This window comes from Callithrix jacchus, chromosome 19 (genome assembly GCF_049354715.1).
Source record: "Callithrix jacchus isolate 240 chromosome 19, calJac240_pri, whole genome shotgun sequence".
Lineage (NCBI taxonomy): Eukaryota > Metazoa > Chordata > Mammalia > Primates > Cebidae > Callithrix > Callithrix jacchus.
The window spans coordinates 17,366,217-17,379,814 of NC_133520.1; the positions used below are offsets into that span (position 1 = coordinate 17,366,217).

Genomic DNA, 13,598 nt, shown 5'->3' on the forward strand with positions numbered 1-13,598 from the left:
GGTGCAGGGTTATCCAGAAGTCTGCTGTTACCCTGACCCCATCCTCAGCAGAACTTCCTCCATCATTTCAGAAGGTAAAATGAGACAGCTAGAGCAGGGGACAAGATGGCAACTTCTGTTTTGCCCTTTTTTTTTTTTTCTGACAGCCAGTGTGTAGGGAACTCTGTATGAGGAGTATGACTCACCAGTATTGGTTATGACTCTGGGCCCAGGATTCACAAGTGTTCCAAAATTAGCAACCAGCCGTGTACGCCCACAGAACAGTTAGATATTTCCCATTGAAAACACTCAATGGGAAACCTACATGGAGAAAGGGAAGGTTAAAAGAGCTGTAGATGTTACGGCTCTTCTAGTTAGCCTAGAGAATACCTTCCTCTCTGCTTGGCCATTTTATTTCCCCTTCTCTCTCTGGAGAACACATTCCTCTTTGCTCCAGTATTTAGTACTTTTTCACTCATCCATTTACGAATTTTTTTTAGTGAACATCTTCCCTGTGTCTAGCACTGTTCTGGGTCTGAGGGAGCATCAGAAATAAAGCAGTCCTTACTCTGCAGGAGTTCATGGTTCAGTGGGGGAGCCTTGGGCAAGTGACCTAATCTTTCAAAATGTCCTCATTTGTGAAATAGGCATACTAATGTACCTGATTGATTGTATATATACAATGTATATATAGCACTCATCAGAGTGCCTGATGCTTAGCAGACATTTAATCAATGAAAGGTGTTAGCTTCTGTTGAGAAATAACTGGTGCGGGACTAAGATTATTGTTGTCCTGATGTGCCTGTGGGCGCCATAGTCAGATCTTCACCATGGGAACTTAGGGCCTCAACAGTACCATGGCTGGGAACTTAGCTGCAGTCAGGAGGGACCCAGAGATGCTGAGTTCAGTCTATGTCTCCACTCCATTGGTCAAACTCACTCAATCTAAAAGGAGCTGGGTAATCAGTGAGTGCTTGATGGTGGTGATAAATAATCTGTCAACAGTGTAATTCAATTTTATAGCCGTTATCATTTCCATTTCAGTGTAGAGACCCACCCAATCAGACAGCTGCACAATTAAAATAAAGGCTGGGAATGCCAAGGTGTGTCAAGGTACCCAAGCTAGCAAGGGGAAAGTCAGGTTGCAAAACCAGTGCTGCCTGCCTTCAGTGGAGAAACCATGTAGCCTCCTGGGGCCTGCAGCTTCCTTGGGCCTCAGTTCCTTCCCTGGGCATCGTCCTTGGTGAGGTTTCTGGATCCTGGCAGGCACTGGTAGTTTTGGGGTTGGGTGCTCATATAAAACTCCTTATAAGAATCTGTTACAATCTTATCTTACTGTTATTATCTACGTGTGAGTTCCTTAATAGAGCCTATTTCTTTCTGTATTCCTGGTGACCCTTCCAAGCACTCCTTCAGGTTTGGAAAAGGCAGAATAGACCCTCTGGCCCTCTCCAGTGAGGACCTGGGCTGGTGGTGGTGGTGGTAGGAGGGGGTTGGTAGACAAAGCCATTTTTAAGAAGGCAGTTTCTGCATCAGCCTCCATTGTGAGATTCCAGGCAGGTGCCTAAAATAGCTCTGTCACTAGCTGATCACTCAGCCCCATTCACAAGGGCATACCTTCTTCTGTCAGGGAGAAAAGGTGTAAACAGACAGAGGGAGGTAACTGTTGCTGTAAGTAGCCTTGAAGGAAGCAGAGAGGCACTTACTTAATCATCTCTAACGTTCCTTCCAGGTCTATGATTCTAAGATCTTAATTATCCTAACAGGGAAGGAGAGAAGAAAAGAAAAAAAAAATTAGATGGCTTAGAAAGTGAGCAGAGTGTAAAGCTTAGAGTTTTTTCTACTTGAGATTTGTCTGCATTTAGAGCCATTTTTTAGGCATTGCCAGGTTTACCTTTCTAAAAGGCGTTTAGAAATCTGCCCCCAACAGATTTAAATCAGCTCACCAATCTGGCTAATTGATGTGATTTGAAAGTTGCAGCCGGGCAGGTAATCAGATTGGTTCCGGAGCTTCCACCCTTTGCTGTGCTTGGGTGCTACGTCCAGCAGGGTAGCATATTCCCAATTTTTGTGGTTTTGCAGTGGCCTCCTTTCCTAAGCCCACTAAGCATTTTCCTGCTCTTTTGCAATGTCTTCTCTGTGTCAGTGTGTGGTAGAGCCACACAGGCCTGGCATGATATTCGCCACTTGTTGATTATGGGACCTGAACATATTTAACTTCTCTGCCCATCAGTTTTCTCATATGTAAAATGAGACCACATTAACCTATAAGTAGCTTATAGAGTTACTATGAGAATTGAATCTCCACATGTATAGATGATCATATTTAGACTTGAAAAAGCTTTCCAGTTGGTGTCTTAGTTTGATTTCTATTGCTATAACTAAATACTTAAGACTAGGTAATTTTTTTAAAGGAATTTATTTCTTATAGTTCTGGAGGCTGAGAAGACCAGGGACAAAGGACTTCATCTAGTCAGGGCCTTCTTGTTGTAGGGACTCTTTGCAGAATCCCAGGGTAGCTTGGGACATCACACGGTGAGGGGTTCATGGGAGAGAATCAACCTGGCACTTTATAACAGAACCACTCTTGTGGTAACTAACCCACTCACACAATGAACCTATTAACCCATTAACCTATGAATGGACTAGTCAATCCAATCATGAGGGCAGAGCCCTCATGACTCAGTCACCTCTTAAAGGCTCCACCTCCTGATACAGTTTCACTGGGGAGTGAGTTTCAACATAAGTTTCAAAGGGGACAGTTTCAAACCATAGCAATAGAGTTATGTGCATGTCCTGGTGTGCCATTTAGTAGCTGTGAGGCCTTAAACAAATTACTGTGCCTCTGTTTCTTCATCTGTAAAATAGAGGTAATAACACTATCTACTTCAGTGGTTTTTGATAATGATTCAGTGAGTTAATATGTGTAAAATGTGTGGCATAGTAATTGGCAGATGGTGTGTACTATGTTTTAGCTTTTAATATTATTAGTATGCATGTTAATATGCAACACTCCCAGTCTAATTCCTGGGACAGGGGCATGTTAAAAAAAAAGTTTGACTGGGGTCTATTGGGGGGAATAGGGGAGGGACAGCAGGTGGTGGGGGAGCTGGGGAGGGATAGCCTGGGAGAAATGCCAAATGTGAGTGAAGGGGAGGAAGGCAGCAAAACACACTGCCATGTGTGTACCTATGCAACTATCTTGCATGTTCTGCACATGTACCCCAAAACCTAAAATGCAATTAAAAAAAAAAGTTTGAATCCCTGTGCTCTGACACCTTTAGCTCCAAACTTGCTGCTCTTCCTCAGGATCTCCTTCCTCTCTAGTTGTCCTGTTTAGCTGAGCCTCTCTCCAGCTACTGTGAAGCCAGGGTCTTAGCAGCTGCTGGGCAATTAGGCTCTCAAGGCCCATGTTTGGTGACCTAGGTAGATCAGTAGGCACGTTCAGAGGAGACAGTAGGGGTGAGAAGGACCAACGACTTTCACTGACTACATTACTTCATTCCATTTATTTGTCTGGGGTTCTAGCCTCAGGTCACACCAGAAAGGGAAGCCAGGGTGTGTGACTTTCAGGCCCTCTCAGGAAGCAGGCCTTCCTGAAGGGAGGAGTCCCTAAAACGGACATGCACCTCTACATTTTGTCAGCTCTGGCACATGCTATAGGAGGCTCTGGGTTAGCTTCGATGGGGATGTTTTTTTAAGCCTGCAAACTGAAATCGGTGACAATTTCCAGTCCCAAGAATTTGGCTGACTCTGTGTTGCACACAAAGCTTCCACTTGCTGCTGAGGGCCGCTGTGCTCTGCCTTCCAGGAAGAGTTCCTTCTGGAAGGCTGTCATGGAGGGAGGAGAGCTAGGCTACCAGGCCAGCTGCCCGCTACACTGGTTCAAACTGACTGTGCTGGCTCAACGAGGAAAAGACACTCTCACTCTCACCAATCAGCAGAATCAATCATGGATTGGGAGCTTACCCTGCGAAGGAACAGTGGAGGGTAAAATGGAACAGAAGACAGAGCTCACGCCCTCAAGGAGTTTGCCAAGCTGGTAAAGGAAACAGAAACACCTAAAGAGTAAACTAATAATAGCAGGGTATCTGAAGTCACCAGTTTGTCCTTGAAGATATCAGTGACCTATAGCACTCTTTAAACTCCTGTGGTTCTAGGTAAAACAAACCTTCCCAGCAGGGGCATAACACTGCCTGTTCTACACCAGGCATTCTTCTAAAGGCTTTTAAATATATTATTTTATTTAGTTTTCACAGTGACCTTTTGTAGTAGGTATTGATCTCCTCATTTTCAGATGAGGAAACTCAGGGTCAGAGAGGCAAAGGGACTAGCCAGAGATCCTCCAGGTAGGAAGTGATGGAGGGGATCCAAAGCTAGGTTCTCTGGCTCTGGAGGTCATCCCTTCACCTTCCAGGTTAAACTAGCTGCAACCAGGGAGGGTGGCTCTGGGAATCACACTGGATAGGATTCCTTCGTCTCTCGGGTTGTGGGTAACCCACTGTTGCTTGCTCTTGCCCTTGCTGACTAAAGGCCTCGTGTGTGTGTCATGTTGAGTGACTTGAGGGAGAATCTGCTCAGCTTGTCCACCCACCTCCCAGGATAGGAATTCCTCTCAGGGATAGGGTCTCCTGCCCCCTCACAGGCTTTGGGCCACTTCCAGATGGCTGCCTTTAGGGGAGAAAAGAATGCCAATCCCATCAGTTGTGACTGGGATGGTGGGAGTCATATAGTATACGGGAATCAAATGGTTCCCTGTAACCATCTGATTGTTAGGAAGAGCTTGCCTAATGCATGCATCTGCAAAGAAGGATGTGACAGCTCTTCTTCCCTACTCATGCTGAATTGCTGCTGGCTGTGTGCTTAGAAGCCTTAAAAAAATACATGTTTGCCCATAGTATATTTATAAGATTGTAATTAGTTAAAAATAAATGTTACTATCCAGCCATAGGGATGCACCTAAACAACAGATTACCATATAACTGTTGAAATCAATGCTATATAAGTGTACTTATTAACATAGAGAGATGTTTTTTAAGTATGTTGCTAAATGTCAGGATCAACTTGCAAAACAGAATGAATAGCCTGATCCTATTTTCAGAAGGAAAAAATGTATATGTGTGTAGAGAAAAACATTTTTATATATACAATATATTAATAGAGGCTATCTCTGATAGGAAGGATTTTGTAGGTTAAGTTCTTTTTGCTTATGAGTATTTACATTTTTCTACAGTAAATATACATTTCTTGTTTAATAAACCTGTTTTATTGTTTTGTTTCTGAGATGGAGTCTAGCCCTGTCTTCCAGGTTGGAGTGCAGTGGCGTGATCTTGGCTCACTGCAACCTCTACCTCTCGGGTTCAAGTGATTCTCCTGGCTCAGCCTCCTGAGTAGTTGGGATTACAGGTGCCTGCCACCACATCTAGCTAATTTTTATATTTTTAGTAGCTAAAGGGTTTCACTGTGTTGGTCAGGCTGGTCTCAAACTCCTGATCTCGTGATCTGCCCACCTTGGACTCCCAAAGTGCTGGGATTACAAGCATGAGCCACTGCATCTGGCCTAAACCCGTTATTTTTTAAAAGATCTAGGCCGGGCACGGTGGCTCAAGCCTGTAATCCCAGCACTTTGGAACGCTGAGGCGGGTGGATCACGAGGTCAAGAGATCGAGACTATCCTGGTCAACATGTTGAAACCCCGTCTCTACTAAAAATACAAAAAATTAGCTGGGCATGGTGGTTGCGTGCCTGTAATCCCAGCTACTCAGGAGGCTGAGGCAGGAGAATTGCCTGAACCCAGGAGGCGGAGGTTGCGGTGAGCCGAGATCGCGCCATTACACTCCAGCCTGGGTAACAAGAGCGAAACTCTGTCTCAAAAAAAAAATCTAATTTTGTTAGAAATAATCTTAATTTTATAAAAAAGAATCATCTCACCTTAAATATGAGAAAACGAAATATCTGAATTTCTTGTTCTTTCTCCCTTTTTCCCCTTTGTTTTTGCTGGAAAGCAAATAGTATTCATTGTGGAGAATGATTCCAGGCCAGTAATTTACTTTAGAGTCATGGCATATGAGAGCTGGAAGGGATTTTAGGGATCATCTATCCCAATTCCTTATTTAACAGATGAAGAAATTGGACCAAGAGGCTTGGCTAGTTCTCTAAGTGTTCGGTAGCAAAACTTTGGTTGGAATCCAGGTCTTTGGACACAGTCCACGGACTTTTCTACATCATCATGCCGGACTGTTATACTTGTCTCATTGACACAGAGGGAGTATTGGAATCATTTTGTGTGGAGGTAACAACTTTAAGCGTAGGAAAGGTTTTTATGCTGACCAGTCACTCTTCCTCAGTCACTAATCTACTGAGAGGCAAACATGGGTTTTAACTGATTGCAGATCCAATGTAAGAGTTACGACATTGTGATCGGTGCTGGGAAAATATTTCTTGCAGTCGCTTCTAGAAAATTCCTATCTAGAAAGCTTTTATGTGATTCCACATGAAGGCAGAGGCCAGGCCACCAGGGTTTTTTACATGTCCCCTCCTCTTCTTCAGCTGTTGGGTTATAAATGCTGCTTGAGATATTTTCAGTCTTCTTCCCAACACTTATCTTTCTGAAAAGTAGAGTAGGGAAAGTTGTTCAAAGTAGGCATACCATAAGCATCGTCCTTAACCCTTTTGTCAAATGAGTTTTGAGATGCTGCACTGATCATATTGCTTTGTCAACTCTCCTGGAGAATCCTTAGCATTAACTGTATTGCATCAGTCAAGACTTCTGGCTCCACACATCAGAAATACCCCTTGAACTAGTTTAGCAAAAGAGGGAGTGAATTAGCTTATGGAATCCACAGAAAGGTTGAGTATCCAAATTAAGAAAAGTCAGGAAAACATGGAGCTCAGCCTCAGGAACCACAGCCACCAGAGATTTCAGAGTGCCAGGCATTTATCTCTGCCTTGCATCTGTTTCTCACTCATGGTTGCTTCATTTCTCTTTTGCTGCAGACAGGCTGTCTGTCTCCATTTCCATGGCCATATTTCCATAGAACAGTTTCTTTCTTTCTTTCTTTTTTTAAGTCAAAGTTTCGCTTTTGTCCCCATGTTGGAGTGCAATGGAGTGATCTCGGCTCACTGCAACCTTCACCTCCCAGGTTCAAGCAATTCTCCTGCCTCAGCCTCCCGAGTAGCTGGCATTACAGGCACCTGCCACCATGCCTGGCTAATGTTTTTGTATTTTTAGTAGAGATGGAGTTTCACCATGCTGGGTTTCACCATGTTGGCCAGGCTGCTCTTGAACTCCTGCCCTCAGGTGATCCACCTGCCTCGGCCTCCCAAAGTGCTGGGATTATGGGTATAAGCTATCACGCCTGGCCCCCATAGGACAGTTCCTATGACCAAAGATAAACTTAGCTGATCTTTCACTTGTTCTAAGTTAAGAAATCCCAATGGGAGGGCCGATGTGTGTTCCAGCTGTGACCAGGTTCTGGAGCATATAAGAACATGATGTTTTCAACATGAACACAATGTCTAGGAGAAAAGCAGGTCTTAGAAGGTTGGGAGGTAATGGGATAAGACCAGGATATCCTTCAACCCTAGCTACTCTTTAGATATTATAAGTTTGATGAGGAGGCAGAACAATTAGATGATGAGTGAGAATTCTTAAGAAGTGAAAATAAAAATACTGCGAGTGGGATGTGCCTGGCCAGGGACATCCATCTTTACCATGTTTTGACATCCAATGAAAAAATAATTGCAGTGAATATCTCCCTGATTTGGCCCCCAAAGAGGCACACCTAGGTATTTGAGGACCTGAGTCAAGTTTGAAGCACTGTGCTGTCTCTTCTCAACCTTCTCTTCAGAGAACTAAACCACAGGGGTAGCAATCCTGTAATTTTGAACATATTTATAAATCCCTGATCTTTTATGTAGTGTGTTTTTTTCTACTCTGCGCTTAGTCTGAATGTTGCTATTTTCACAGAGGAAAGCAGAGGAAAGAACTTATAATTATAGGTCAAACACCAGTTCCGGAAACAGTGAAGGCAGCAGAGGGCCTATGGCTCCCTGCCCTCTTCCGGGTTACACCCTGGACATCCCCCCCGCTTCTTTCCTGGAGCCCAGGTCAGCTCTTTGCCTCTTTATCTTCATATTTTTGCTCTCTTGTTGGCCAGTCCAGCCTACCACGAGACAAAAAGGGAAAGTTAGAACCAAAAGCCAGTGAGTTAAAACTGCACGATACTTGGGCAAGCCTGCCTCTTGGAGATAATTCAAATGGAAAAGAAAAGACAAAAAACCCACAACATTTCAGGTCATTGGCCTTTTTAAACAGACCGCCGGCAATATTTACTCCTCCTGAAATAGCACAGTCACATGAAATAAAACTGTGTTCGGTAAAGCCTGCAAAACAAAAGGACAGTTTACAGGCTGGCACGCTTACTGAGGGCCCTCTGTTTCCCAGCCAGCTCCGGCTTCTGCTTCCGGGCTCTCCTAGCCACCTTCTGCCCAAACCTGCCGGAGAGCTTTGGAGGTCAAGGTCAGATTCTCTTGGAGACCTTCCCCAACTCTTATCCCCTCAAGTAATTTGGAAAGGCAGGTTGAGAGTTGGGAACAGGGCTGTGAAGAGTATGTGTCTGACGTGGCCTCTACTATAGAATGGGTGGCTGGGGAGTCCAAGTTGTGAATGTCACAGGAGGAGCTGCTAATGGTGTCTGTCTTTGTCCAGCATGGCCATCTCTGTTTCCTGTCTGTTCTTTACTCCTTCCTTCTTAATGCATTTATTAAGAAGTGATAAATGCATTACACTTCCCCTGCCCCACCCCCCCACTCCCCACCCCTGTCTTTTCTCCTTCTCTCTCTCTCATCTGTTTCCTCCCCTCGCCCTGTCTTATATATTGCCTTTGCCTTCTCTCCCGACCTTAGTTCTGCCAGGGGACTTTCATGGACCTTTATTGATTAGTCCAGCTGTGGCCTCAAAGGTCTAAAGTAGCTGCTAATGGTGGGGTTAATGAGGACAGCCACAGGCCAGATCTAGGGTCATGGTGAATTCCCACTGAAGCTGGGACTTCACTGAGGACTCAAGGGAACCTTCTCAGTCTCATTCTTTGAATCTTTTCCTCTCCATTACCCAATATTTCTTCATAAAAATCCAAAAATCGTTTAAAATAATACATCATACCTTGTTTCTCAAAGTCTTTTTATTTCCATCAATGTCATCTTTACATCAACCTTGGGAGGGAGACAAAGATGTTGAGGAAAGATAAAAACAAAGAGGTTCACCAGCATTCCCACGTCAGTTAGAGAGCTATGTTCTCTGCTCCCTGGGTTGCTATGTGTATAGGAAATGAAAATGAGATTTATGGCCGGGTGCAGTGCCTCATGCCTGTAATCCCAGCACTTTGGGAGGCTGAGGTGGGCAGATCATCTGAGGTCAGGAATTCGAGACCAGCCTGGCCAATATGGTGAAACCCATCTCTATTAAAAATACAAAAATTATTAGCCAGGTGTGCTGGCATGAGCCTGTAATCCCAGCTACTGGGGAGGCTGAGGCAGGAGAATTGCTTGAATCCTGGAGGTGGAGGTTGCAGTGAGCCAAGATTGTGCCATTGCGCTCCAGCCTGGGCATCTCGAAAATAATAATACAAAAATATAAAAATTAGTCAAATGTGGTTACGCATGTATGTAATCCCAGCTACTTGGGAGGCTGAGGCAGGAGAATCTCTTGAACCCGGGAGGAGGAGGTTGCAGTGAGCCAAGTGGAGATCATGCCACTGCACTTCAGCCTGGGCAACAGAGCAAGACTGTGTCTAAAAAAAAAATGAAATTCATTCCAGACACCACACCCAGGATGAGAAGTACAACATTATTATACATCCCTGGCTTATCAAACACTGGATACTTTGTTGACAATCAACTTTGTCACCTTGAACTTCATGAAGCAGATTTCCCTGAGTGTTTCTTTTTTTTTTTTTTTTTGAGACAGAGTATGCAATGGTGCAATCTCAGCTCAGTGCAACCTCTGCCTCCCGGGTTCAAGCAATTCTGCCTCACCCTCCTGAGTAGCTGGAATTACAGGCATACGCCACCATGTCTGGCTAATTTTTGTATTTTTAGTAGAGACAGGGTTTCACCATGTTGTCCAAGCTGGTCTTGAACTCCTGACCTCAGGTGATCCACCCAACTCGGCCTCCCAAAGTGCTGAGATTACAGGCATAAGCCACCGTGCCTGGACTGTGTTTCCTTTTTTTATATCAACCATCCAGCAGGTACTGGTTTCATTTTCTTTTGCACATGCCAAAGTATGTACAGTAAGTGGAAAAGTTAGCCAGAGATGTATATAATGTACACTTATTTTTTTCAAATGATTCAAAAGAAAATTATGATTGTAAAAAGTTACTTTTGCCGGGTGCAGTGGCTCACACCTATAATCCCAGCACTTTGGGAGGTCGAGGCGGGTGGATCACGAGGTCAAGAGATTGAGACCATCCTGGTCAACAAGGTGAAACCCCATCTCTACTAAAAATACAAAAATTAGCTGGGCATGGTGGTGCACGCCTGTAGTCCCAGCTACTCGGGAGGCTGAGGCAGGAGAATTGCTTGAACCCGGGAGGCAGAGGTTGTGGTGAGCCGAGATTGTGCCATTGCACTCCAGCCTGGGTAACAACAGTAAAACTTCGTCTCAAAAAAAAAAAAAAAAGTTTCTTTTAGGCCTCTAGTGAAGTCTCCTCTCTTTTCTTCTTTCTCTTTCTGTCTATTACAAATACTAACTGCTCAGCACTGTGATGTAGGAGGTTCTGATCTATTTGTTGGAAAAGGAAACCTTGAGGAACAGCGTAGCAGAAATTTGTGCTTTCACTTCTAACAGCCAACTCCTGCATCTCTATGTCAAACGGCTGCTCTCAGGCTGCCAGGACCCCCTTTGTATGAGGGCTCAGAGAGCTGAAGGGTCTGGACTTCACACACCCAGAGAGCAACCCTTACGCAGTGACTGACAGGTGCGGTGAGTCAACACCCAACTTTGAGGTCTCACACTGTCACTGCCCTGTGGGATGGAGCTCAAGTTACCCTCTGTGGGATTTCACTTGATTCCATATCCTTTTCTGGATTCTATATATTCCCCATTCTATCTTCCCACACCCCTACTGGTTTTTCCTGGGAACACAACCTAAAAAATCACTTCCACACCAATTCTTGTCTTAAGATGTGCTTCTGAGGGAACCTAGTCGAAGACAGTTTGTTTTATCTTGAATGCTCTCCTAACCCAAGTCTCTAGGATCAGAGTGAGTGAGAGATGGGGGAATGGAAGAGCAGGACTGTTTTCAGACACCAGAAGGAGATGTAATTAAAAGCTGAAGATGGTGCCTTCCTAAGGACCCAGGTGATATAATTTGGATGTCCCTTCCAAGCCTCATGTTGAGATGTAATTCCCAGTGTTGGGAGGTGAGGCCTGGTGGGAGGTCTTTGGGTCATGGGGGAGAATTCCTTATGGCTTGGTGCTGTCCTATCCTAGTGACAGACAGTGAGTTCTCATGAGATTTGGTTGTTTAAAAGTGTGTGCACCTCCCCTGGCTCTCTCTCTTGCTCTTACTCTTGCCATGTGAGATGCCTGCTCCTCCTCCGCTTTCCACCATGACTGTAAACCTCCTGTGGCCCTCACCAGAAGCAGATATCAGCACCATGCTCCTCACGCAGAAGCGTGAGCCAATCAAACTTTTTTCTTTATAAATTACCCAGCCTAAGGGGTTTTTTTTTTTAATTTAATTTAATTTTTTAAAATAAAGATGGGCTTTCACCATGATAACCAGGCTGGTTCTGAACTCCCGACCTCAGGTGATCCACCCACCTCAGCCTCCCAAAGTGCTAGGATTACAGGCGTGAGCCACCATGCCCGGCCACAAATAAGACATTTTATTTGCCACTATTATAAGTCTGAATTTTAAACAGATTCTTGGACTGGTGGTTCATATCCATCAGCTCGTTCAACTTTAGCACCTGTCTCATCCCAGTGGCTTTTCCAGAACTACTGCCTTCACCATGAAGCTCCGTGAGTTTTCCCAATTCAAACTTGGGCTTCTTCAGCATTTTTACTTTTCTAACGAAGACATCATGGAGAGGATAAATAGATTGGCAAGCCTGTTCTATGTCTTTCCCAGTGCTGTCTGGAATCAATTTATTGACCGCTTCTTTCAAGTCATTTGTCTGCACCTCTCGGGTCATGATTTCATCATCTTCTTCAGGATTTGGCGGACCTGTTGGTACTGAGCATAAGAGGTCTTCCGTATCTGATTGTTGCGTTTTTTAGTAAAACCAACACAGAACAGACGAAGCAAGTAACCACCGGTAGTCTTGACATCAACATGAGCTTCAATCATTGTCTGCCATTTTTTGACCATGGAACACATTTTGTCACGGGTAAGATCCATGCCATGGAAGTTAGTCAGGCAGTTTGTGCCCTGAACATCTTCAGTAATCAGCTTGAATTTTCTAAATGCAACTTCATCATTCTGCAAATCAGCAAGACTAACTTCAAACACTCGACCCTTGAGGCTATCAGATGCAATTTTGGTTCCTTGGGTCCTGGTGACTAGCGTCTTTCCAATATTTCTTATATTGAACATAGCGGGTGCTTTCACATCATACCAATCTTTCTTAGAAAATGGATCAACCACTTTCTTCTTGGCTCCCTTTTTACCGCCTTTCGTAAGGCGCTTGTTCTTGCCAACCGCCATGGTGCTGCTCAGAGAGCCAAAAGGCGGGTTTTTTTTTATATAGTAATGCAAGAATGATCTAATGCCATTCTTTTTTTTTTTTTTTTTTTGAGACAGAGTTTTGCTCTTGTTACCCAGGCTGGAATGCAATGGCACGATCTTGGCTTACCGCAACCTCCACCTCCTGGGTTCAGGCAATTCTCCTGCCTCAGCCTTCTGAGTAGCTGGAATGACAGGCACACGCCATCATGCCCAGCTAATTTTTTGTATTTTTTTTTTTTAGTAGAGACAGGGTTTCACCATGTTGACCAGAATGGTCTTGATCTCTTGACCTCGTGATCCACCCGCCTTGGCCTCCCAAAGTGCTGGGATTACAGGCTTGAGCCACCACGCCCGGCACCTAATGCCATTCTTGAGTGCAAGCATTCAAGCAGGGAGAGACAGTGTCCCCAGGTCTGCACAGAATGTATTTCTAGTGCACAGAGGAGAGGATTGATAGGAACTGAATATCATTTGACATCTCAAGGGTCTGCAGTTTGAAGAATATCAAGTGATGAAACCCATGTGGGAAAATGACATCCTCAAAGTGGGCAGAGGGAACAGCTTTGAGGCCCTTATTCCAGTGGCTTCTGGGGGACAGATGTGCATGAGCAGACTTAGGCCTGACTGCATGAGAACCACCATCTGGGCTGCCCAGAAATAACTGGGAGAGTGAATGAAGCACCGATACATACGATCACACAGATGCACCTTGACAACATGCTAAGGCAAGAAAGCAGTCATAAGAGGCCATATATTGTTTGGTTCCATTTATATGAAATGTCCAGAACAGGCAAAGCCAGAGAGGCAGAAGGCAAATTAATGGTTGCCAGGGGCTGGGAGGAGGTGGGGATTAATGGGAAGTGACGGCTTCATGGGTAGGAAATT

At 44.6% G+C, this 13,598-nt stretch overlaps 1 pseudogene across 1 annotated transcript; it reads right to left on the reverse strand.

The window, feature by feature from the left end:
• Positions 1 to 11,855: 11,855 nt before the first annotated feature.
• Positions 11,856 to 12,717, reverse strand: LOC100895041 (small ribosomal subunit protein eS1 pseudogene; annotated as a pseudogene). The gene has a single exon (XR_013529618.1). The product of XR_013529618.1 is annotated as a small ribosomal subunit protein eS1 pseudogene (transcript).
• Positions 12,718 to 13,598: the final 881 nt, after the last annotated feature.